This window comes from Apium graveolens, chromosome 5 (genome assembly GCF_009905375.1).
Source record: "Apium graveolens cultivar Ventura chromosome 5, ASM990537v1, whole genome shotgun sequence".
Classification (NCBI taxonomy): Eukaryota; Viridiplantae; Streptophyta; class Magnoliopsida; order Apiales; family Apiaceae; genus Apium; species Apium graveolens.
Genome location: NC_133651.1, coordinates 204363777 through 204391428, shown reverse-complemented (window position 1 = coordinate 204391428; position 27652 = coordinate 204363777).

Here is a 27652-nt window from a genome sequence, read left to right as displayed (position 1 = left end):
CAACTACTGCGTACTGTGACCCCACAGTATACACACACACCACAAGTTATAGTCTTAGAGATGAATATCCAAAAATAACACAAGTCATTTTATTCCACAATTATAAGTCATTACACCTCAAAAGGTTTTCTGAATAAATTTACATATTCTTTGCCATTATTACAATTCATAAATATACATAAGTCTGGCACAACAAAAGTTGAAAGCCTAGCCTACTGGTAGTTCTTACCTCAGCTACAACAGTATCAACGCCTATAGGAAACTGCGGATCATTTCCTAACCCCTCACGAATTGGGAGCTTGATCATGTTCATCTTGTCTATCTGTTATTGTGTGATGAAAGAAGAAAGCAAGGGTGAGGAACCAGCCCACCAAAATAATATGTATAATAATTAACAATATATAAGCATTCTCATAGTACTAATGAAAGTCTTGGTCAAGAAGAAATGAACCAAGTTTGATATCTTAATGCGACGAAGTCGCAAAATATTTAGTATATATATACATATATACTTCTCAAATCTTTGAAATCGTCTGACATGTATAATATAGACAGAGTTCCAGTTTATAACTGTATGAAAATATCGTTGCAAGGTGATCTCATATATCTAACCTTGTCTCAGCGTTTTTATGAAAATCTTTGTCATGCATAAGATAATCATTAAGTAGATATAAGTTAAAAAGATGAAGTTATGAGATACTCCAATATACTTATATCTTTTCCAAATACTGCTTGAACTACCACCGTTCAAGGTATAAATAGTTCATCCCATAGATTAAGCTACAAGACAAAACTTGTATAGAATCAATCTTTGAAATATCATCAAAATAAAATGAAGTTACGAGATACTTCATTTGATGAAAATATCATTTTGAAAACTCGACCCTACCAACACTCAACAATCGCCCAATCGTAGCATTTCTATCGAAGTGCTCTGGGTAGTGTTGCAGAAATATCCGTTTGGATGATGAACTCATTACGGGAGTTTGCCGCGCCAAGAAAACCACTCACGATGATCAGTCGCAGTAGTGCAACCCCACCATTTTCTACATGTAGAGGAGAACAGTCAGAGTTACTTGTCAACCAAACACTGGACTCCTGAGGAATGGACCGTCTTAGTGGAACTTCTGGGCCATTTGGGCCAATATAATAAGGCTGGGCCGGCACCACTCGACCACTTACACCACTCCTAGTTCAGATGAAATCCATGACTCTGAAACGTAAAGCTCGTCCCCCCTTTCCCCAAGTAGAAACTTGTTGATACGGCTCCACCAAGTAGAACCTTGTTGCGAATATAAAAATACATCACGGAGCCGGATCCCTCCGATTTTGAGCGAGTATTTAAATCCCCTTTGAAAGGAAGATCTTAAATTTAAAAACGAGTTTTGGGATCCGCTCTAACCTTCCAAAAATAATTTTGATAAAGTTTGAAAATAATCTCTGGAAAATATTTAAAGTAAGAATGATTTGATAGTATCAATTATTTTCCGAATACTTGGCAATTATCGAAACATTATTCTTTAATAAAATGAAGAATATTATTTAATAAAATAAGCGGAATCATAAGTCCTCGAATGAATATTCCAAATAATATTCATTAAATAAAATAAGCGGAGTCATAAGTCCTCGAATGAATATTCAAAATAATATTCATGAAATAAAATAAAGTTATCGAATAAACCTTATTCGATTAATAGTTTTGAAAACTATATCTATATCTATATATATAAATATATATATATATATATATTATACTCGGGAACATCGACTCCAGGTTTAGAAAATGTTCACCTTTGCGTCCCCTATACTAAGGGTATACACAACTACTGCTTATCTTTAGCATAGGTATTATGCACTTATAAGAATTCAAATCAACAATTAGATATCAAGATTTCGAAACAGGCATGCATATAAATATCATATCACATGCTCCAATATATCGCAAGACTTTGCTAATAATAACTATGCACTTATCACAAGATAATGCATATACATATATACATCACAACAACAGTATAACGGGTAGAAAACTTGCCCGAGTGTTCCCGGATAGAATTAAGCTTAGAGTGGGTCCGATAATCTATGAACAACAACATAAGTCGAAATTAAACCCCGATCGCGTAAGAAACTAGACTTTAACCAATTGAACCATAACGTTCGCTTATGGTCACTTCTACGCTTAACGAATCACATAAGTCGTTCGAGTATCTTCGGCTCCACCATTTTTAATAAATTAACCATTAAGAATTTTAAGGCGATTCTTTCGCGAGTACTCTACCAACTTCCTAATCCACTTTAAATAATTGTTTCATACTCCAATTAGTCATTTAAGGGCCTTAACCAAGGTTTCAAAGTAAGGCGAGGGGTAATGGTTCGTTCGCGAAACACCGTTACTTAAAACCGTCGTTTCTTCTAAACCGTACATCGGATTCAAGAGAACCACATATCAAAACGAAGCTCGTAACATGAACTATCCAAACATTGTAATGGTCAATTCATGGCAGTGAGTGTTCGGGTGCAAAATTTAAGCACAAAACAGTCTAAGGAAAATTGGGCATTACGATGGCTATAACTTAGCAATTCCCAAATTTTTACCCAATCAATTCAATATCAAACCACCACCAATCAACACCATTGTTCCACCATCATTCAACCACAATACAAGATCATTTAACTATAACTCAAGATCTCAACTTATTCATCTAAACCAAGTCAAAATGTGACCAAGAACATCAAATCCATCAAGTATCACTCCTAACTCCAAAATCAACAAAACCACTTATTAAACAAAGCCCTAAAAATGAGTACACACCCATTACACTGACCCATCATCTAAACATTATGAAATCCAAACCAACAAAACTTAAGACTAAGGGTTTGAGAAGTTATACCTTCCTTGGAGAGTGGAGAATCACTTAGGAAGCCTTAAATAACCACTAACTATCTCTACTAAGCTTGGATCTTGAAGAAAACATAAGAAAACACAAAGTTGGTTTCTTGAAAACACTATTCACCAAGAACTTTGATGAATTTATTAGCTATGTTAAACATGGAATCTTGAGCTTAAACTTATGGCTCATCTAAGTTATGAATTATGAAAGCTAAAGAAACAAACCTCTTGAATTATGATTAAGTGGAGCTTGGGTTTTGGAAATTTTCTTCCTTGCTTTTCTTCAAAAAACCGTGAGCAAGGAGATGGGGGGGAGAAATGAATTTGTTTGCTTGGTTGCTTCTTCTTTTGACTTAGGAATTGATTTTAACCTTTTTATCATGGTTAATAATGCTTGGCTAGTAATCAACCAACAAAACCTACCCACTTGTCATGCTTATGTCATCTTCCTTATGTCATCCATTTGCCACATGCCTTTGTCTTGTGGTTTGATGATGTCACAATCCTTGGCTTCTTGTACAAGCTTGTCTCTTGGTCGCTTATTTATTTTACGGTCCGCTTAACTCTCGTTTTCGTTAATCGTTTGAGGGATCATATCCGGGATCTTATTACTTGGGTTCCCCTAAACCTTTCTCAACATCTTATATTCCTTTAATGATCCTCTGCTATAATCCTTAAATAAAATCCTTTTTAATTATATTACCTTATACTTAATCCTTTCGGTATCTGGTGGATTTTCGGGAAAAATCAAAGTGTTCGAATTTTGATTCTGACAATCTTTACATACACTTATTTAATATATGGAATACTAATACGATCTTAGAATTTCGATAACAGTATCCTATATAGTATGGTCTGATAATTTTCCTTAATCAGCATTATCAGCAAAAGTTACTATTCATCAGGGTTTCAAAATTTCCAAAAATTGGGGTTATTACACTTCTCCAATCCTTCCATTGCTGTTTAAGCTTGTATCATCCCTTCTCAAGATGCTCATCAGGTACGTACACCTTGTTTAGATTAAGGTTCAATATCTCTGTGTTTTCTTAGATTTAAATAAGAATATTAAAATCAATCAAACTTAAAATATAACAAGATACAATTAATAGTGGGAGATGAAGTCTATTCGAGCTTTAGAATGAAGGAGGGATTACTGTTGCTTTGCAATGTTTAAATTCTTCTGAATGTCTTACTGATTTTTAATGTACTTATATCTCAATAGTTTGCAGTGTTTGCTTTGGTTGCTCCCATTTGAGTTGCTATGTGAATATTAATGACCAATGATGTGTTTGGCTAGTGGAATGTTGGAATAATATTGCATTCTTTAATTGCATACTATATTTGCAGTTGTGGTTACAATCAAGAAGTTGTAGATGGGGTGAATCCGCCATGTACTGATGTAGTCCTTAGTGAAATGGAAAATCAACCATTTTAGCGGAATTGCGCAAACTTGGTGTAATGCAATGGGTGATAGGGAAAAAGCCTACAGTTTTTAATCTCATTTGGATGGTGGTAGGCATGTCATTCGGTAAGCTTTCCCTTAACTAGTGGTAGTAATTTTAATCTCAAATTCCAGCGCTTTCAACAAGAGTGTTTATTCAGAATAACAGTAAATTTAGAAGCAAAATCACTGAATTGAGTTTCTTGTCACAATTTTTTTCATTTGTTTATATCTCTTTGCAGGGTTATTCCCAAGACTCTCATGCCCCGGGAGATATGTATGTCTTCTATGGTCAAGAAAGTGTTTGCCTTTTTACAGTTCAATTTATAATGGAAATAAAATCACTGCAATATTATCTCCAGTTTTTTTGGATTCAACTTTATATGACCGATATTGGATCCTTTTTATAATTGGGCTTGTTACTGATGTAAAACTACAATGATTTTTGCTAATCTAAAGCCCAGACGTAACCCAAAGCTGTTGGAGAATGGAAAACTGGATTGTGGGGTTGCTTTTCTGATTGGGGAAACTATAATTTCTTAGTTTTGTTCATGAATATATAATCGCTATACCTATATATATGTCTCTCTGTGTGTGTGTGTGTTTCCTTTTCATGCTTATTCTTGGTAAAGGTTATGCACCCGTTTGAAAACTGAACTCATATGTTTGTATTGTAGGTATCACTACGCTATTTTGTCCATGCATTACTTATGGAAATATTTCCAATATTGTTCATAAAGGAAGGACTTGTAAGTGTGATGCATGTACAATTATTCTAGTACATATATATCTTGATTTTTTTAACAGCAGGGGTAGCGATTACATGGGAATGAATTATACGTAACATTGAGTCACATCCATCGAAGTAATTTTCCTAGTTCCAGCACTCACGCTTCTAGAGATCACTACAGGTATGTTTGTTTTATACTTGTAACTTTGTCCGCACTTTGTAAAATATGCTCCACAGTCTATAATGGACTTGATTATGTGGTGATTTTTCTTTTAAGCTTTTGCTCCTTTCACCTGCACATACACAGAAACATCAAAAATTATGCAGTTGAATTGTGTTGTTCAATTTCTAATTTTACACAATGGATTCTTCCATATTCCTGAAGGGTTTTTAGCACATAAACGCAGCGAAAACGTAAATTTAAATCTTAAAAAAAACCGAAACCCTCCGCAGGATCCATGCGAAAAATAATATTTAATTCGTAGTTCAGTATGTTTACCTTAAGAAGCTTTACGTTAATGGAAAGATGGAGGTCTTTAATGGCGATCCAAAAATGATGAACGGAGATCCTTAGCAGCTGCTCCTCAAGTGTGAAGCACTCCACCGGTATCCACCAAGAAAACGATGTAATGAAGGAGGAGGAGATGAAGAGAATTAGGGTTTGTAAATCTTTTTGGTTGAGGCAAAAATAGGGTCTATAATAGTATATTTATAGGCAAAATTTTCAACTGAAAATTTTTCCATAAAATATTATTATTATTAACCCTTTATTATTCTCACTAATAATTAAAACACCTTTTAATTATTAATCCTTTTTCTAAACTCTTCAGAAATAATTCTCTCACTTGATTTAATTTCTAAAAATTAAATTCTTAATTAATAATATTAAGAACCTTTTCTTAATTAATTTATAATCAATTAAATCTCATTTAATCAATTATTAAATTTACCAATTAATTATTCATTTCATAAATAAATAAATATCAGCCATTATTAATTAATTCCTCCACCATTAAATCATTCTCTTTTATGGTGTGACCCTGTAGGTTCAATATTAAGCCGGTAGTAGAAATAAATAATAATAAAACTATTTTATCATTATTTATATAAATTCTCTAATTCATTAAATATGATTAATTAATTAATCATATTTATTCTACATCGTGAGGGATACTTCTCAGCATATCGCGACTATCCGGATAATACAAATTCACTGCTTAGAATACCAAGAACCTATTCGGTGAGTAGTTACCATACAATTAATTCCTTCTACCCTGCAATGTCACGATTAAATACAAGGCATGGAACTTGTGTCAAGTTATCTTATTTAATCACTTGCTTTTCCATTCACTATGCTTAGTTCTATTTAATGTAAATTAGAAACTCCTTTCTAATTTCATTCACTCTGGCCAGAGATTCCTGAACTAACATAAGTGGATCAGCATTGAACATTCTCTTCCTACACTGGAAGGGGTAGATCCTTTATTGATCATTCACTATCTTCGTTTATAAATTTCCTATACCCAGTAGAGCCCTTATAATTGTCCCTTGAGACTAAGAACTAAACCAAAGCATAGTTCAGTGTACATAAGATGACTATGATGACCTCAAGTCTAAGGATACTTGTACAACTATCACTATGTGAACAACTGCTGACACGTGAGTGAACTCCATCAGTTGTTCAGCTGGGCGAGTCATGTTCAGTGAACTTATTCTATAATAAGCACCTACATACTAGTTATAGTGTCACCACATAAATGTCTATGAGAACAGACATCCTTCATAATGAAGCAAGCATAGTATGTACCGATCTTTGTGGATTATTAATTACCAGTTAGTAATCCTACGACCAGGAACTATTTAAGTTTAGAGTTATCATCTTTTAGGTCTCATTATTATGATCTCATCACAATCCATAAAAAACTTTACTCTAAACTGTGGTATATCTTATTTAAACATTTAAATAGATAGAGCCCGCAATAAAAATAAAACAAGTCTTTTATTAATATCAATGAAATCAAAACAGATTACATAAAAGTTATTCCTAAATCCTCATACATGATTGGACTTAGGACATATCTCTTTCAATCTACCACTTGTATTAAAGCCAATCACTCTGGTATCTAATACCCATCTTGTCTTTATGACGATCAAAGTGACTCTGAGAAAGTGGCTTTGTGAGTGGGTCTGCTACGTTGTTATGTGTGTCAACTCTCTCGACGTTGACATCTCCTCTATTTTCAATTCAAATTCACCACCAAAAACAAAAAAAATGTCCTGAGTCCTTCGCAAGTACTTAAGGATGTTTTTCACTACTTTCCAGTGGTCTTCACCTGGATTGGACTGATATCTGCTCATCACACTAATTGAATAAGCAACATCAGGCCTTGTACACAACATCGCGTACATGATAGATCCTATTGCTGAAGCATAAGGAATCTTACTCATAAGCTCTCTTTCCTCAGGTGTCTTAGGAGACATTTTTTTTGAAAAGGGACATTTCATGGCTCATCAATATGAGACCTCTTTTGGAGTTTTCCATGCTAAACCTTTTAAGCACTTTCTGGATGTATGTACCCTGGGTAAGACATATCATTTTTCTAGATCTATCTCTATAGATCTTCATACCGAGAATGTAGGATGCTTCTTCCAAGTCCTTCATGGCGAAGTTCTTTGATAGCCATACTTTGACTGATTATAGCATCGGTATATCATTTCCTATAAGAAGTATGTCATCCACATATAATACAAGAAATGTTACCGCGCTCCCACTAACCTTCTTGTAGACACATGGTTCATCTATATTTTTGATAAAACTCTTTGATTGTCTCATCAAAATGGATGTTCCATCTACGAGAAGCTTGCCTTAAACCATATATGGTTCGCAGCAGCTTACACACTAGGTGTTCATTTCCCTTGGAAAGAAAACCCTCTGGATGTGTCATATACACTTGCTCCTCAAGTTCCCCATTGAGGAAGGCCGTTTTCACGTCCATTTGCCATATCTCATAGTCGTAGTAAGCAGCAATCGCAAGCAAAATCTGAATTGATTTTAACAGGGCTACAGGAGAAAAGTTTCATCAAAGTTAATCCCTTGCCTTTGTTTGAATCCTTTTGCCACGAGCCTGGCCTTATAGGTCTCCAACTAGCCATCTGCTCCAATCTTTCTTTTGTATACCCACTTGCACCCAATAGGCTTAACACCTTCAAGCGCCTCAACCAGAGTCCATACTTGGTTGGTATACATAGATTCCATTTCAGATTTCATGGCACTATGCCATTTCTCTGAGTCAACACTACTCATAGCCTCATTATAAGTCACAGGGTCATCATCATCAATGATTGACAACTCATTGTCATTCTTAATGACAACGCCATAATACCTCTCAGGATGGAGATACACTCTCCCTGTCCTACGAATGGCTATTCCACAGAAGGTTATTCAGTCTGAACAGGTGTTTCCACTTGATCCGTAGTAGTTTGTGCTTCTTGAACTTCATCAAGTTCAATTTTGCTCCCACTGTTTCCTTCGAGGATAAACTCCTTTTCCAAGAAGGTAGCATGTCTGGAGACAAACACCCGATGATCGGTGTAAAAGTAATACCCCAAAGTCTCTTTAGGATATCCCATAAAATTATATTTTACGGATCGAGATTCCAGCTTATCTGGGTCAACTTTCTTGACATAAGCTGGACATCCCCAAATCTTAACGTGTTTAAGACTCAGTTTCCTTTCTTTCCATATCTCAAATGGTGTTTGAGGAACAGATTTGGAAGGCACCTTATTCAGTAAATATGCCAAAGTTTCCAATGCATAACCCCATAGGAATACTGGAAGATTCGCATAGCTCATCATGGACCGAACCATGTCTAACAAAATTCGATTTTTCCTTTCAGATACCCCATTCAACCGTGGAGTATATGGAGGAGTCCACTGGGAGACTATACCATTTTCTTTGAGATAATCTAGAAACTCTCTATTCAAGTATTCACCACCTCGATCTGATCGAAGAGTTATAATACTGTGTTTGGTTTGTTTCTCCACTTCATGTTTACATTCTTTGAACTTTTCAAAGGCTTCAGACTTGTATTTCATCAAATACACATATCCGAATCTAGATCTATCATCTATGAAAGTAATGAAGTACGAAATTCTACCCATGACTTGCGTAGACATTGGTCCACATACATCTGTGTGTACCAATCCTAGCAAATCTGCAGCCCTCTCTCCATGTCCACTAAATGGAAATTTGGTCATTTTACCCAATAGACAAGACTCGCATGTAGGATATGATTCAAAATCAAAGGGGTCAAGTAACTATAACGACTCGTGTATTTTTGAATTATTTAAATATGTGCTTATTATGGAAATTATTAAATAAAATATATGTCTTGGTTTTGACAGCTGTGTGTTGGTATATACTAATTGTCTGTGATTTATTGGTGTAAAGGATTGGAATGTGCAGTTAAATATTTTGTTATATTGTTCTGTTTTATTTTTAAAGGTGATTTTATTACAATTTTAAATCCGTAAATATTTGGATTGTCTCTAAAATTAGTTTTATGATTTTATAATTTCAATAATTATTTTTGAGATTTTACAGAATTTAGATATCAATATTTTATCAATTATTTAACCCTGTATGATTTTCTGCTAACATTTAATTGTAAAATCTGTATTTCATTCCAGAATTCTTCAAAAATTATGAAATCCATACTTATTTAAGTTTGAAATATTCCGAGAATTTTAAAATTATTTCGGGAATTTTCAGAATTAGTTTCACCCGCACGTCGATTCGTTTAATTGATAAAAGCGGGTATAAAGTGCTTTTAGGAATTGTTTTAAAATTTTGAAAGTTACGTTTTTATAAATTTCGGGATATTTATAACATTTTAAGACTATTTCCGTAATTTTCTGAATTTATTTTAAGTGCAGCTCGGTTCGTTAACTGTAAATGCGGGTATAAGTTGCGTTTCAAAATTTATTTAAAAATTACGAAATTTACATTTTTATTAACTTCGGGATATTTATAATATTTTATAACTATTCTCGTAATTTTCTGAATTTGTTTTAAGGCACAACTTGGTTCTATAAATTATAAAAGGCGGTACAGAATTAAGTCTATAGTTATAAGAAGGGACACGTGTTGTACTCCGGTGAATCAATTGATTCGTGGTAGTTGCTAATTTGTAAAAATAAAAATGATAGTAGAGGCATAACCACACGCGCGGCTTAAACACAAGGGGGTTTTTGTCTCTCATCTTTTCTCCGAAATCTCTCTCTGTTCTACCCTCTCGGCTGTTTTCTCCCCTCTCTTATTTCTCGTTTCGTCGCCCATTCCTTCTTTCCGGTAAGCCTGAGCCGCCGTTCTATTTTCGGCGATTCGCCACCTGTCACCCCTGTTGTTTCAACCGCTTGTTCTCGGGTTTTTCTTGTGCAAATATATACATATACATACACGTGTATGTATGTATATATATTTACTTTTATGCCTCTGAAAATCTGCAGTGCTGTGTGATGAATCTGTTGCTAGCTGACTTGAATTTGTTCGAATTGTTTTAGGGAAATTCGAATGAATTCTTTATGGTTATCCGAATTATTTGGTTATTAAAAATATTTTTATTTTTGCAGGAAATTACTGATTAATCTTCGTGATGTAAATAAATATTGTGCAGAAAATTAATATTTATTCGGTGAAATTTATTTGGAAACCCGACTCGTGTCGGGCACCAATAAATTTTGCCGCCGTCGACGGTGAACATCGGTGAGTCGACGGTGGACGGTGATGACACGATTCTGAGTCCTTATATTTTTAATAAATATAATTCGTGGTGTGTTTTTATTCTGGACCGAAATAGTTAATTAGTAAATATTGAATCGTGATGGTTAAGTTGGTTGGGGTTACTAAATTATATCGGTGATTGGAATTTGCGAGTTGTGATTGGTTGTCGTGTTTTAAGTTGGATTGTTGTGGTTGAATTGACGTCGATTAATGTTTCGACGGGTAGTCCGATAAACAAAGGAGACGCTGCCCAATTTTTGGAAACTGAATTACGTAAATACGGAAACATATCCAATGAATATCGGGAAGTCGAGAGACTATATATATATATGTGTGTGTATGTTTTATACGAAACTTGGTTGTACAATGTGATGAAATATTTTGCCAAATCGATAACCCAGATTTCGTAAAATAAAGAGTATACGTATTTTCCGAAAACGAACACCGAACCAATTTTCAAGATTGTGAACCTTACTTGTTGCGGGTGTTATTATAATATACATAATTACGAGTCGGGTTTGAATATCGTTGGGTAAAATTGGTATCGAGGATATGTCAAGCATACCTAGATGTCTAACGTAGGGTATTTCGACCCTGTAGGTTCTAGTCGGGAAACCGAAAGTGGACGATGGACTAAAGATGACCTAGTAGCCAACCAGCGAGCTCAGTAGAGTTTCAACAGAAAAACCTGAGTATCAAAGTCGAATCCAATGTGATCTAGTGGTTGGACGTTAAAGCCTGAGCGGCAGAGTTGGCTCAGAATTGATCAGTAATAGTTGTAAAACCCTGTAAGTCAAGTATTTCTAAACCTTTTTCAAAATATAATGCAAATGTTTCCAAGTTCTCTCGTGAAATATTGTTAAGTGTTCAAAATTGCTTTGTTTTATATTGTAAGTACTTTGAATTATACAACCTTGAACCCGAATCACCTCATTTGATCTTTGAGCCATAAGTCTTAAATTTTTCATAAACCATCCTTTGTTCATTTTCAGATACCAAATCACACAAATATGACACTACTCCCCCAAAGGTACAACTATCAAACACCAAACACTGGAACAAAACTGTTTGAAAATACATAAACTTTTATACTCCAACCATTCTTTATAACATCAAAGAACTATACCTTGAAAAATCAGTATTCGTCCAATACCTGATCATTTTACGGACTGAAAACTGTTTCTTATACATACCTTGATATACCCTTGAGATATCCATGAGTTTCTTTATGTTTTCATTCAAGTGTTTAACGATCATTGATTATGATCTTGTTTATCGAATTATATTATTAATCATATTGAACTGCTTCAGAATTGGATAGTTTTTTTATATATGTGGACCAGATTCGTGGTCAGACCATATCTATGGTCAATTTAAGCCAATGTGTGCCTTGGATCCAGTAGTTAGAGCAGTGATGTGTGCTTTGCTCGGGGTTAGTGCGTGACTGATCAGCAACCTAACCTTGATTTTAAAAACTTCAAATGAATGTCCAATTCTTGTGATTGTTTAGCAATAAACTTGGTTCCTCTGAATCATCTCATTTGATCATTGATTAATCTCAATTATTGTCATTGTGACTTGCTGAGCTAGTTAGCTAGTTAGCTCACCCTTGCGATTCTTTTTATATATTTTACAGTTGGAAATGATACAGATGATAGTAAAGTTCCTCATTCCAAAGTGCGAGCTAGGATTCCAAATAGAGATGGATCGAGCTAGCAAGAGTTTATTGCGGTAGTGAGATAGTAAGATTGTAAGAATAATTTTATTATCAGTTGTAAGTTAAATTAGTCGGGATTTGGTACGATGTAATAAAAGTGAAGGTTGTGACTTATTTTCATACTTTAACCTGTTGCGATCCGTGGTTATATAAAGAAGGGTCATTGCAAATAATATCTTATATACAGGTTTATATGTTGTGGTTGTGTTGTGGACCCCAAACTTCTGACCCGGGTTTGGAGGGCGCCACAGGTTGGTATCAGAGCTACAGGTTATAAGTCACTGAAACAAGCCTAGATTGTCGGGATTGGGTAGAGGGTTAGGATTAGGTATAGGAAATAGAAAGATAAGAGGTTGTGAAATTAAGTGCGATTGTATAGTAGGTCTCCGGCACGGTTCGTATTGCGATTCGGGACTTTTAGCTTGTGACGTGATTTTAAGACAACAGCAATGGTAGATCCTGATTTCCCGGTATCATCTGTTCGTTTGGAGCCTTCCGTTCGAGGATCGGCATCTTCTCCCAGATTTGAATTGCACCTTGTTCTTCCATCGGTATTAATGGTACTACCTTCTGTTATGACAATCATATTTCTTCAAGCTATTCTATGTTATTCTACTACCACTTGATACGAGGCTACCTATTTAAGAACCCCCATCTGTTTATTCTTGTTTGACTGGATATTCGGCTGTGAGTATATCTCTTTAGTTTACCCTACAACCTGTTCTATACCCTCGGTTTAAAACTTGTCCTATGAAGCAATAGTACCTACTAGCATGGATTCGAGAGCTGCAGTAAATGGTGAGTACTGGAGATTTAAGTATTTCGGATGATAGCTGCTACCGGATTAAAAGAAGCCATTCGTGACTAGGCCACCCGTGATTAGTTTGTGGGATGGACTAGAGGAGTTTTGAAAGAGTTAGAGAGAAAAGTATAGATCTGGAATTTTCGTAGAATTAAATGATGGTGCTATGACAAATGCGATATGTAAAGTAGTGATGTGATGTGATATGAGCAAATTTTGGTTCTATAAAATAGACTTGCTGACTATTGGATAGTCTGTTCCCCTTAATGATTGCAAAGTTGATGATGGAAGTATTACCAGTATGGGAGCTTTGATGTGAAGCTACGAATAAGGTAATATGCAATGACAACTGAAGTTTTCATTGATTAAGGAAGGCAAATGGACTCGATAAAGGAGAAAAGGTAGATCGAAGTGAACGGACCTTTATGTGATTTTTTCTTTAATTTGGTACCTTGTTATAGGTCGGAAGGACAAAAACCAACTCATATAGTAAGGACAACCAGATTTGTGATTTTCAAAAATTTTAACAAGTTTTCGAAAAAGATTTTCCTTACAAAATTTCTAACAGCCTTTTTGAATAAAATAAGTTTTAAACCTTGGTTGTCAAGTCACCACTTCAGTTTCTTGTTTATTAAAAGACCCGAATTGCCTAGAAGGATACTTATTTCCGACTTAGTTAATTTAGAGAACCAAGTAACCTCCGATTATAAAGGAGTTGATTATTCCTCACAATAAGATACACATATTATTTGACAAAATTCACCACAGAATCAGTGTACGGAGTAACTATACATTCGATTACTAGGACTATCAGAGTTCGAAGAATTCATTGATTTAACAGAAGCCGGAGCATGACCGAAGAAGATTGGGAAGATTTCCAAATCTTTCCAAAAGAAAAATATTATTAACAAAAGGATCGTTATGTTGAATGATTCGCGGTTATTCTAAATTAAAAAGAGGAATGTTAGGTCACACACACACTGTAGAGGGGGTGAATACAGTGTATAGTACACTCAAATCGAACTTAAAGAACTTGAGTAACAGAAAACAAACTTTATTGAAACAATAAATTATGTTACAATATGGAACTGTTACCTCTCAGTGATGAACAAATATCACGAGAGCTGCTAGGGTTATATAGAATAATAACTTCGATAATGATAACACTTATAGTGTAAACCCTATGCCTGTGTTTATATACTACACAGTTACAAGATAATCGCTAATTGATATGGAATATAATTCTGCTTCCTAAAATATATCAATCAGATATCTTCTATTCCAAGTATTCCATTCTTCACGGAATTCCTTCTTCATGCATATCTCTTCTTATGTTTTATCTCTATCTTCTTTCCTTTAATCAGCTACTGTCCTTATCTGATCGTCCTTCAGCACTTAAGTTCTGATATCTATCTTCTGATGATTATCTCCTGATAATATGAGTACTGATATCCTTAAGTCCTGACTTCCAGTATAAGTACTGATCAACAGTTAAGTACTGATCTATCCTGTTCACACAAGATCTGAAAGCTAAACATAAGACATATTAGCCATGACATTATCAAATATATCTAACAATCTCCCCCAACTTGTAAATTAACAAAATATACAAGTTAAACAGATATTTGATGATGTCAAAAACATTAAGTACAAATGCATGAGAAATAGACTAGATAACTACAACTTACAGTCCTTAAAGTTTTACCAATTTCAACTTCTGACAACAACTTCAATCTGCATAAATATCAGAATTTAAGCAGTTGTAGATCTTCGACTTGGCTTCATCAACTTCTAATCTCTCTGATGTCAGGAGTTGTTCTGAGATAGTTCTTCAACAAACATTTCTCAGCATATCTTAGTTCATCAATCATTCTCCTTTTAACACCTTTAAGCTCTGTAGTATCTTTACCAGTTTGAAAGATTGCAGCTCTGAGATCATTAATCTTTGCTTTCCTTAACTCCTGGTCTAGTCTTATGACATAAGCTTTGTCAGATTCAAGATTGAATTCAAGTCCCTTAATACCAAGATACGTTCTGATCTGTGCAGTATTAGGCTTCATATCAACAATATCCCCATTGTGATCTCTGTACTTTGGAACATATCTGCTGTCAGACTTAACAGAATAAAGCCTTTTCTGTCTCTGAATCTGTTCTTTTAAGTAGTTTGCAGCAGTCTCTGTTATTCTGTCATCCACTTGAAGTAAGAAAAGTACATGCTCCAATTCTTCAAAATACTTCAAAGGAATGGCATTTTGTCTTATATGATAAACCCTACCATCTGTCATGAAATACAACATGATGTATTCTTTCAAGTAGGTATGATAAACCATCTGTACAGATTCTAGTTGATTCAATCTCTCAGGAGTTGCTCCAATACCTGGTTCACTCAAGGAAGTTGGATCATCGGTAGTGTTGTGTACTCTTCTTTCATCAGCACTTCCCAATCCAGTTTTATCTCTAGCTTCCTTTCCAGTAACTACTCTTGCTTCAAAACCACTTGGAGTAGTCTTCAAAGATTGAGTCTGTTTTGCTTTAGTGAATCCTGGTAGGAGTGTTTTAGATCTATTTTCTGATATCAAGTTAACTTGAGCACTGTCAGAGGTTACTTGCTTCTTCTGAATATCAGAACTTACAATTTCTTGACTCTGAACAACTTGATCCATGTCAGAGGTTTGTTAGGAATATATGTGCATTAGTTTGATGATATGTTTAACAAAACACTTAAGTAGAAATCTAGTGTTTGTAGCCTCAACGGATAAGACCACTTTGGCTATCCGTTGATGGTGTAGCTTTACTTAGAAATAAGTCTAGTGTTGTAGCACATTTCAGTCTCTGAATTTGAGATATAATTCTTAAATGTTGAGGGAAATTATAAGTCATGTTGACTACTAAAGGATATGCAGATAGGAAGGCCAATTGTAAATATTTCATGCCTTGTAATTTTGTATAAATGAAATGGTGTCAACGGATAACTTAAAGACCTTCAACGGATGAGAAACAAAGCTTCAACGGATGTCTCTAAAGCTTCAACGGATAACATCCTTCAACGGATGAGTGCATCAACGGATAGAGCTTCAACTGCTAACACATCAACGGATAAAGCCATCAACGGATGAAGGCTTCAACGGATGTTCTGTTAAATAGCAGTTGACAAGTGGTAGTTGTACCTACAAACAGAGGCACATGGGTTGACAGAGACAATTGAGATGTGGTAGCCTATTTCAGGAACATCAGAAAAAGCAGCCGTTCTACTCTAGTATAAAGAGGCAATAGTCAACAATGCACTAGAGTAAAATGGAGAAGAAACAAGTGGAGAACTTATTTTATTATTGTACTTTTTATCTTTGTCTTCACTTGTAAACTTGGTGTTATATAAACCAAGTAGCAGCTAGTAATTAGATAGAATTTTTCCAGAGCTGTTTAGAAAAATCTTGAGAAAAATTATCTAGTTTGTACTAGGATGCAGCTGTGATCAACTTCTTGAATCACAGATTTTCTGAAATACCATCTCTGGTGGAACAACAAATCCACCAGAAAAGTTTTTAAGGTCTGTTGTGTTCTGTACTTTTGTGCTTGAATATATATCTGTCTGTATTAGCTTAAAGCAATTCACACACTTGTTTATCTTAAACACACAGCCTTTGAAACTGCTCAAAACTTGAAAAGGTTTTGAGATTTACATTCAACCCCCCTTCTGTAAATCTCATTGTTAGTTCACTAGGAATAACAATTGGTATCAGAGCAGGCTCTTGACACACAAAGAGTTTAAAGTTCTTGGAAACTAACAAAGATGAGTAAGAAGGATATTGGAGTAAAAATCCCAGTTCTTGACAAAGACAGTTATCACCATTGGAAGGTGAAAATGCACCTTCATCTACTCTCCCAAGATGAAGGTTATGTAAACTGCATTAAGAATGGTCCTCACATTCCCCACAAAGTAGCCACAGTTGCTACAGCCACAATTGTTGTTGGTCAATCCATTCCAAAACCTAGAGCAGAATGGACAATGGAAGACACAGAAGAAGTCCACAAGGATAAGAAGGCTATGAACATTTTGTTTAATGGTCTTGACAAGGATATGTTTGATAATGTGATAAATTGCACAACTGCCAAAGAGGTTTGGGACACAGTTCAGCTACTGTGTGAAGGTACAGAACAAGTAAAAGAAAACAAAATGCAGCTTCTCATTCAACAGTATGAGTATTTTCATTTTGAAGAAAATGAATCTTTAAATGACACATTCAATAGATTCCAAAAGCTGTTGAATGGACTGAAGCTGTATGGTAGAGTGTACCAGGTGAAGGATTCAAATCTTAAATTTTTAAGATCCTTGCAAAGGAATGGAAACCCATGACTGTCTCCTTGAGAAACTCTCAAGATTATAAGGACTTCACTCTTGAAAGATTATATGGAATCTTGAAGACTTATGAACTAGAGCTGGAACAGGATGAGGTATTGGAGAAGGGAAGAAAGAAAGGAGGTTCAGTTGCCTTGGTAGCTGAAAATGAGAAAGAATGCAGACAAGAAACTGTGAGATCAACATTAAACTCCAAAGATGGCACAAGCAAATCAGAATCAAGCAAGGGTAAGGAGCAAGTTGCTGAGAATGAAGACAACTCCAGCCAAGATGACTCTGATGGTATTGATGAGCATCTTGCATTTCTGTCCAGAAGATTTGCAAAGATGAAATTTAAGAAAAACACTAGAGCCACTAAACCTCATAAGAACATGGTGGACAAATCCAAGTTCAAGTGTTTCAATTGTGGTATAAGTGGACACTTTGCAAGTGAGTGCAGAAAGCCAACTTCTGAAAAGAAGAAATTTGACCAAGTAGATTACAAAAAGAAATATTTTGATCTGCTCAAGCAAAAGGAGAAGGCTTTCATTACTCAAGAAAAAGACTGGGCAACTGATGGAGAAGAAGAGGATGAAGATGTGGAATATGTCAACTTGGCTCTCATGGCTGATTCTGAGGAAAATGAAGTTAGTTCATCAAGCAACCAGGTAATCACTACTAATTTAACACAGCTTACTAAAGAGGAGTGCAATGATGCTTTTAATGACATGTCTACTGAATTGTATCACTTGCGTGTGTCTCTTAAATCTCTTGCTAAAGAAAATAGTAGGATTAAAGAGAACAATCTGTTTTTAAGTAATAGAAATGCTGTGTTAGAAGATAAGTTGATTGATCTAGAGAAAACTAAGCTACATTGTATATCTGTTGAAAATGAACTAGCTGAATCTGTTAAGAAAGTAGAAATACTTTCTAATCAATTAGAGAGAGAGCAAGAGGTGATTAAAGCCTGGAAGACATCTAGGGATGTTAGTGCTCAAATTGTCAAGGTCCAAGGAATTGAATCATTTTGTGAGACTGCCTGGGATAAAAACAAAAAGAAAATAGAATTAATTGATGGGCTGTCAACGGATGTGGAATCAACGGATGATGAAAATTATCCGTTGAAGGAAGAAAATGAGCATCCGTTGAAGGTTCCTCAATTAAAACAGGCAGATGTTTGTAACAGTGAAAATCTAAAGAAACTCAACAAAAAGTTTGGTTCAACTTCCAAGAACTTTGTCAAAGAAGAAGCAAGCACATCCAAAGATTTCAGTAAGGTGAATATAGGACACATGACCTTAGAACAGTTAAAGAATAGGCTCAAAGTGGTTGAGGATAAAAAGGAAACTAAAAGGAAATCTCATAGAAATGGGAAGGTAGGGGTTAACAAACATAACAATTAGACACCTGATAAGTATGCTCCTAGAAAAAGCTGTGTGCATTGTAATAGTGTTAATCATCTATCTGCTAATTGCAAATCTATTAAGAAATCTCCCATACCTGTACCCTCTTCCATGCCTAATATGTCTGCATCACCTCTGCATGCTATGCCTGTTATGTCTCAACAGAATCCTTATACACATTTTGCAAACATGCCATATTTTAACAATCCTTATCTTGCTGCATTTAGTATGCCTCAAATGCCATACAATATGCCTATGTGGAATAACATGTTTGCACAATCCATGCCTTATCAAATTCCAAATGTGCTAAATGATTCTGTGACTAACCCTACACCTCAACCAACTACATCTAAGATCAAGGTTGACTCAAAGTTACCTAAGTCTAAAGATGCAGGAGGAATGAAGTCTAGGAGAAAGGCTAACATAAATGGACCCAAGGAAACTTGGGTACCAAAATCAACTTGATTGATTTTATGGTGTGCAGGGAAACAGAAGAAATCTATGGTACTTGGACAGTGGCTGTTCAAGACACATGACAGGAGATTTCTCCCTGCTCACAGAGTTTAAGGAGAGAGCTGGCCCTAGCATAACCTTTGGAGATGACAGCAAAGGGTTTACTATGGGATATGGCTTGATTTCAACAAGGAATGTCATCATTGATGAAGTTGCATTAGTTGATGGTCTTAAGCACAACTTACTGAGCATCAGTCAACTATGTGATAGAGGGAATACAATTTCCTTCAATTCTGAAGCCTGTGTTGTCACCAGTAAGAAAGACAACAAAGTGGTTCTAACTGGAGTTAGAAAAGGAAATGTGTACATAGCTGACTTCAACTCTACTGATGCAGAATCTATTACTTGTCTCTTCAGCAAAGCAAGTCCAGTTGAAAGTTGGCTATGGCACAAGAAGCTATCCCATTTGAATTTCAAGACAATGAATGATCTAGTCAAAAAGGACTTAGTTAGAGGAATTCCTCTTGTTGAATTCTCAAGGGATGGTTTGTGTGATGCTTGTCAGAAAGGCAAACAAAGGAAAGCATCATTCAAAAAGAAGCTTGAAACAACAATTGATGAACCATTACAGCTGCTACATATGGATTTGTTTGGACCAGTCAATGTATTGTCAATTGCAAGAAAAAGATATTGCTTAGTGATTGTAGATGATTTCTCAAAGTTTTCATGGGTCTATTTTCTTGGATCAAAGGATGAAGCAAGTGAAATCATTATCAATCACATCAGGCAAGTCAATAATCATCCTGACTTGAAGGTTAGGAATATCAGGAGTGACAATGGAACTGAGTTCAAGAATTTGACAATGAGGCTGTTCTGTGAAGAAAATGGAATCATGCATGAGTTCTCAGCTCCAAGAACACCTCAGCAAAATGGGGTAGTTGAAAGAAAGAACAGATCTTTAATTGAGGCTGCTAGAACAATGCTTGAAGAATCAAAGTTACCAACATATTTCTGGGCTGAAGCTGTTAATTGTGCCTGCTACACTCAGAATATTTCTTTGATCAATCAAGCTAAAGGCATGACTCCTTATCAGTTGTTCAAGAGAAGAAAACCAACTCTAAACTTTCTTCATGTCTTTGGATGTAAATGCTTTATACTGAGAAATCAATCTGACCATAAAGGGAAGTTTGATGCAAAGGCTGTTGAAGGGATATTTGTTGGTTACTCAGCTGGAAAATCTTATAGGGTCTACAATCTAAGAACCAACATTGTTATGGAATCTGTGCATGTTGTGTTTGATGATAAAAAGATTGATGGACTAACAGATGAGGGACACCATGAGAGACTCAAATTTGACAACATTGAGATATATTGTGATGACAGTGAAGAAGAGACTGATGGAGATGACACTTCAAAAGGGATTCAAAACATGCCCTTGGATAATGCACAAAATTCTTCATCCGTTGATAGAGGCAATGCAGTATCCGTTGAAAGACATAATGCATCATCCGTTGAAGTACAAAATGAAGCATCCGTTGATCATAGTTCATCAACGGATAATCGATTTACATCATCAGTTGATAGAACTCCAAGTTCCCTGCAAAGGACCAACAACTCAGGGGGAGTTTCAACTAATCAACACTCTATCTCACATCATGACAATACTGAGGCCACCTCATCTAGAGTATATCTTCCACCTCAAAGGAAATGGACCAAGAATCATCCCTTTGAACTGATCATTGGTGATGCATCATCTAAAGTGCAAACAAGAAGAGCTACTCAAGATGAATGTCTGTATAGTAGTTTTCTATCTCAGGAGGAACCTAAGAAAGTGGAAGAAGCTTTATTGGATCCAGATTGGATATTAGCTATGCAGGAAGAGCTGAACCAATTTGAGAGAAACAAAGTTTGGAAGCTGGTACCCAAACCAAAGAACAAGAGTCCTATTGACACAAAATGGGTATTCAGAAACAAGATGGATGAAAATGGCATTGTCATAAGGAATAAAGCCAGATTGGTTGCTAAAGGCTATTCTCAACAAGAGGGAATAGATTTTGATGAGACATATGCTCCTGTTGCAAGACTTGAAGCCATCAGAATTTTTCTAGCCTATGCAGCCCATGCTAATTTCAAAGTCTATCAAATAGATGTCAAGAGTGCATTTCTAAATGGGAAATTGGAGGAAGAAGTTTATGTAAGTCAACCTCCAGGGTTTGAAGATCCAAATTTTCCAGACTATGTGTATTATCTGTTGAAAGCACTCTATGGACTGAAGCAATCACCTAGAGCCTGGTATGAAACCTTATCAAAATTCCTTTTGGAGAATCACTTCACTAGAGGTACTGTTGATAAAACTCTCTTCTTTAGGAATGTTAATGGCTCTAGTATACTTGTTCAAATTTATGTAGATGACATAATATTTGGATCTACAGATGATAAGCTTTGTAAAAAGTTTGCTAAGCTAATGCAAAGTAATTATGAAATGAGCCTGATGGGAGAACTAACCTATTTTCTTGGTTTACAAGTTAAACAAGTTAGTGATGGAATTTTCATTAGTCAAACTAAATATATTTATGATCTTTTAAAGAAGTTTGACTTAATAGAATGTTCATCTGCAAAAACTCCCATGGCCACTGCCACCAAACTTGAATTAAATAAGACTGAAAGGTCTGTGGACATTACAAGTTATAGAGGCATGGTTGGTTCACTTTTATATTTAACTGCCAGTAGACCAGATATAATGTTTTCTACATGTCTCTGTGCTAGATTTCAAGCTGACCCTAAAGAATCTCACTTAGTAGCTATTAAAAGAATTTTCAGATATCTCAAGGGGACTCCAAATCTAGGAATTTGGTACCCTAGAGAGTCGGGTTTTGATCTAATTGGCTACTCAGATGCAGACTATGCAGGTTGCAAAATAGACAGGAAAAGTACAACAGGCTCCTGCCAATTCCTGGGAAACAAGCTTGTATCGTGGTTTAGCAAAAAGCAAAATTCAGTCTCTACTTCTACAGCTGAGGCTGAATACATTGCTGCTGGAAGTTGCTGCTCTCAAGTGTTATGGATGAGGAATCAACTCCTTGATTATGGACTACATGTTGATAGAATTCCTATTTTTTATGACAACACAAGTGCCATAGCCATAACAGAGAATCCTGTGCAGCACTCAAGGACCAAGCACATTGATATCAAGTACCACTTCATAAGGGAACATATGATGAAAGGTACAGTGGAACTTCATTTTGTTCCAAGTGAACAACAAATTGCAGACATATTTACCAAGCCACTTGATGAATCAACATTCACAAGATTGGTAAGTGAGCTAGGTATGCTTAATTACTCTTAAAATTCATGTCCTTATTGCAATTTGAATTGAAGCCAGAAATGTATTAGCTGCAAGAACAAGTTTGATTTTTAACATAGATTATTCCATCAACGGATATTCCCTATCCGTTGAAAGTCAAAATTGTTCTATCAACGGATGTTCATTATCCGTTGAAAGTCATATACATTTCTGGAATTTTTATCCGTCAACGGATAAAACTGAAGTGCTCTTCAACGGATGACAGTTTACCTTATCCGTTGAAATATCACATCAGTCGATTCAAGTGTTTCACAGCCGTTGATTCTATTGTCTTAACCGTTGATACTCATACATACAGCTGTATGCATTTGTTTTAAAGGTAGTTTTTAGAATACTTACAGTTTATTCTTAAACGGCTGAAATTCACTTACATATATTTATTATTTAATCTCTTATTTATTTTTTTTTTAATTTGAGAAAGTATATAAGCCCTTCTGATTTTTCATTTTTACTTTACGCTTTCTTGAAATTTCAAAGCTTTTACCATTTTCTCTCTGCAAAACCTTCAAGTTATTCTCTGCAATTTCTACTCACAACAATGGCACCAGTAGTAAAAATTATGTCTCAATCTGGGTTCATCTATGAGAAGAACAATTTCATAGCTTTGGTAGAAAAGAATGAAGCCCACTCAGATTATCACAAAATGATGGACTTCATCAAAAACTGTAAACTTAGCTATGCAATGCTGGAAGCCCCAACGATTTACTGTGAAGTAGTTGAGGAGATTTGGACAACTGCTGAGTTCAACTCCATAGATATGACAATCTCCTTCACTCTCAAAGGTAAAAATCACTGTGTTAACTGTGATGACTTACTAGCATATTTTAAATTACCTGAGAACAATGCCATGACACCACACACTGATAATGATGTATCCAGCATGTTAGATTCCATAGGTTATTCTCTTAACTCTGCTAGTTTAGGGAGTATTAGAAGAAAAGGCCTTAGGAAAGAATGGAGTTTTCTTGGGGATGCCTTTATCAAGGTTTTCTCTGGGAAAATTAGCAATTTTGATGCCATAACTTCATCTCTTGTTAATATGCTCTATATGCTTGTTTCTGATAGGTATTTTAATTTTAGCAACTATATTATGCTAGAATTGGGTACTAGATTAGGTAACCAAGCTAATAGACCTAATAACATCTATTATGCTAGATTCTTTATGTTATTGGCTAACCATGTTGCTGAAGGTTTGGTCATTACAAATGAGAATAATAAACTCAAGTGCTGGGCACAAGAGAAAAGAGTTCTTGCAGATTTATTGAGAATGGATCTCAACAACAGTGTGCCATTGGTATATTTACCAATCATGAATGCACCACAGGTAGGTGAGGTAATTGCTTCTACAACTCCTACTTCTTCCAACCCCTCTATTTCTTTATCTTCTAGTGTGGCCATGGAATCTGTGACAATGCCCCAACAGATTCCTACCAAGGTCACCAAAACTAAACTTTCAAAATCAAAGACAAAGAAAACCACCTCTGTTGTTTCTCAAAAGACAACAGTTGTAACACCTACCATTAACCCTGAGGGGAGTGAACAGGGTGTGAGTGGTGAGGGGAGGGGTGAACATCAAAGAAACCCCCAGGATAAGGAAGGAGAGATAAGTGCTTCCCAAGCTAGCCAAGCCACAGTTTCTCAAAAAGCTGTGGTGGTTGAAAAGGTTACTAGCATATCCCTAGCTGCATCCTCCCAAAAGGATGTAACTATTGAAAATAGTTCCCAACCAGGAACACACAAACGAGGGAGGGACACTAAAGCCAAACACTCACCAACAAAAGCCTTTATTAGAAGAAAGAGAGCTAGAACCCAATCTTCTACACAGGGTGCACACACTGCACAGATACATCCATCTATATCTATGCCTTTTCAAACTCAGTTTGATGTGGCTCCAACAAATGTGGAGTCACAGCCCCATTCTCTCACAATTAACACACATCAATCACCACACACTTCTTCACCATCTCTAGATGTGGATATGTTATTCCCATCAATTCTTGATTCTCCCTCTTTACAACTCAGGGAGGAGCCCCACTCAAATACAGGTGATCATCATCTTTTAGATGATTTGTTGGATCACCCGCAAATTCTTTCAGATGTAATTGAAGGATCTGTGTCACCAAAACTCATATCAATCTACACAGATTCAACAGTTATATCACTTTCAATTTCTACTTCTTTTCCTTCTTCAACGGATATCACTCATCCGTTGACAAGTGGTTGTTCTTCAACGGATAAGCTTAACAGCAGTTATCCGTTGATACCATCAGTTTCACCTTCAACGGCTATCCCTCATCCGTTGATAGTCTCTACACACACAACTGAAATAATTCCAAGTGTAGAAGACTTGATTACTGTACAATCACTTCTAGGACTGAGGGAAGGGAGTGACAATTTGAGTGAGAGGCTGGGTTGCTCCCAGGCAAAAGGAGAGATTGAGAGCTCAAATATGCATGCTATTTCTTCCAGCATGGCAAAAGTAAGTGAGAGGAGTACCACCTTAGTAGGTGAAGGTGAGGGAGTGAGTTGTGTGAGCCAGGGGGAGCCCCTGATGCAAGAACATAGAGAAAATGAGAGAAAGGCAGGTACAGCGGATATAAGGATGGATCCAGCCATTGCTAGTGAGTCAATGATTATGAATGATGCTGAAAAGGAAAGACAATTTCAGCAACATTACAAAGCTGTAATTGATAACATTTCCTTGGATGCTGACACTTTTACTCATCCTATTTCAGCCTATCAAGTATTGGCTGCACAGGGCAATGTGGAGGCAGAAAAGACACTACATCTAGTACATACAACAACATCTCTTCAAAGGGACAAAACTGCTATTAACAAGATGCCTTCAACAGCTGGTGAGTCATTTGAAGAATTTGGAGTAAATTCTGATGATGATGACTTTGTTTCTTCTGATGGAAGCATGAACTTAGGGGGAGATGAAGGCCCTAGTTCTATTCCAAATCTACCTGAATGGGCCTTCACAAAGGAGTCTACAACAAGGCAATTCAATGTCTCCTTAGTCAAACAAATCAGTACTATCAAACATGCCATTCAGAAAACTTCTCATGCTGGTACAAAGGCTATCCTTACAGCTCACTTGGACTCACTGCATCTCATGAAGTTGCAGCAAGTAAGACAGAATCTGAGTGTGGATGAACTCAGAAAGGATATTGCTGACTTGAAATCCTACAATTCTGAAAAATTGGATTCAGTCATGCCCTTTGGTACAATGCAGGACATTTTGTTGAGATTGAAAAAGGAATCACATACTGAAAAGAGGCTGGCCAAATTGGAAGACAGTGTTCAAGTTATTGAAGATTCTGTGGCCACCATTCTTCACAACCAACAATCTCAAACAAATCTACTTATGCAGCTGGCAAAAGCACAGGGCTTGACCCCTCTCCTTGATGATAACAAAAAGGGGGAGAGTAAAAGGGAAGGGGAAGGAGAGCCATCTACAAAAATCCAAATATCTAAAGTGCTAGTTCCTGCCATCACTACTTCTCCAATCATTCAAATCAAAGGAAAGCCTGATGGAATTGATTTAATCCAGCTAGCAGCAGCTGAAATTCAAGTGAAAGAGCAAAGGAGGAGAATTGATGAAAGGATGCAACAGCTGTTTGGCTCAACACAAGATAAATCAATATCTGTGAAACATAGCACAAAGGTTGAACCAATCAATATGGAGCACAAGCCAGAAAGGAGAAATAAGGTTGGAGAGACTTCTTTCAAGAATCTAAAACCTATGGTTCTCAAGCCCAACACCAGATCCAGCAAGGACTCCACAAAGAACCCTTTAGACTTTGCTCAGATGAAAGAAGTGGACTTTCCTCTTCCAAAGCCTGATGAAGACAAAGTTTTGGGTACAAGCATCATAAAACACAAGGAGACCATGGATGAGGCAGTAAGGAGAAACATGGCTATTATCTTTAGAGAGGGAAAGAGCATATGTGTGATGCAAGGACATCCCAAATTCTCAATAGCCAAGAAAGAAGAAACCAAAAGGTTAAAGAAAGAAGCTGAAAAACTCAAGGCTGACAAAAGAGCACAAGCAAAGCTTGAACAAAAGCTAAAGTCAAGTCTAGTTGAAAATAAGAAAGGAATTGAAGTCAGGGGTGAAGACAAGATTGCAAACTTAGATGAGGTTTTTGGGAGTATATTTGGTGAAAGCATGGAGGAAAAAGAGGAATGGCAGAAGGGAAACAGAAGAAAGGCCAAGACACATAGAAGGAGTGAAGGCAACACTGAAGAAACTAAATCTCTACCTTCCATACCTGAACCCTTTATTGCTGATCCCACTATAAACATCCATGGTGAACCAATCATCCCAAAAGAGGAACCTATTGATTGGGACACCATCAATTTGCCTACCTTTTTAACCACTCTTCCACTACCAAAGAAACAGAAAAGAAAATCCAAATCTACACCTCCCCTAAACTCTAAGAAATTCACTCAAAAACATAAACCTAACCCTAAGCCACCCATTTCTAAAGATGATTATGTTCACATCTGTGACATAAAAGAAATTTCAGACATTGAACTCTATCTGGATGAGCTGGAGGATGTAAGGGGAATTGCTGCTTACAGACAGCTACCAGAGAGATTGGTGTTCAGATACAAAGGAGCTGGGGAAAGAACATGGCCTCTCCACAGAATTGTGAATGAAGGCTACTCTACCTTGATCAGAGTCTTTTCAGCCATACAAAAGGATTCTGGCTTTACCAGGACTGCCAA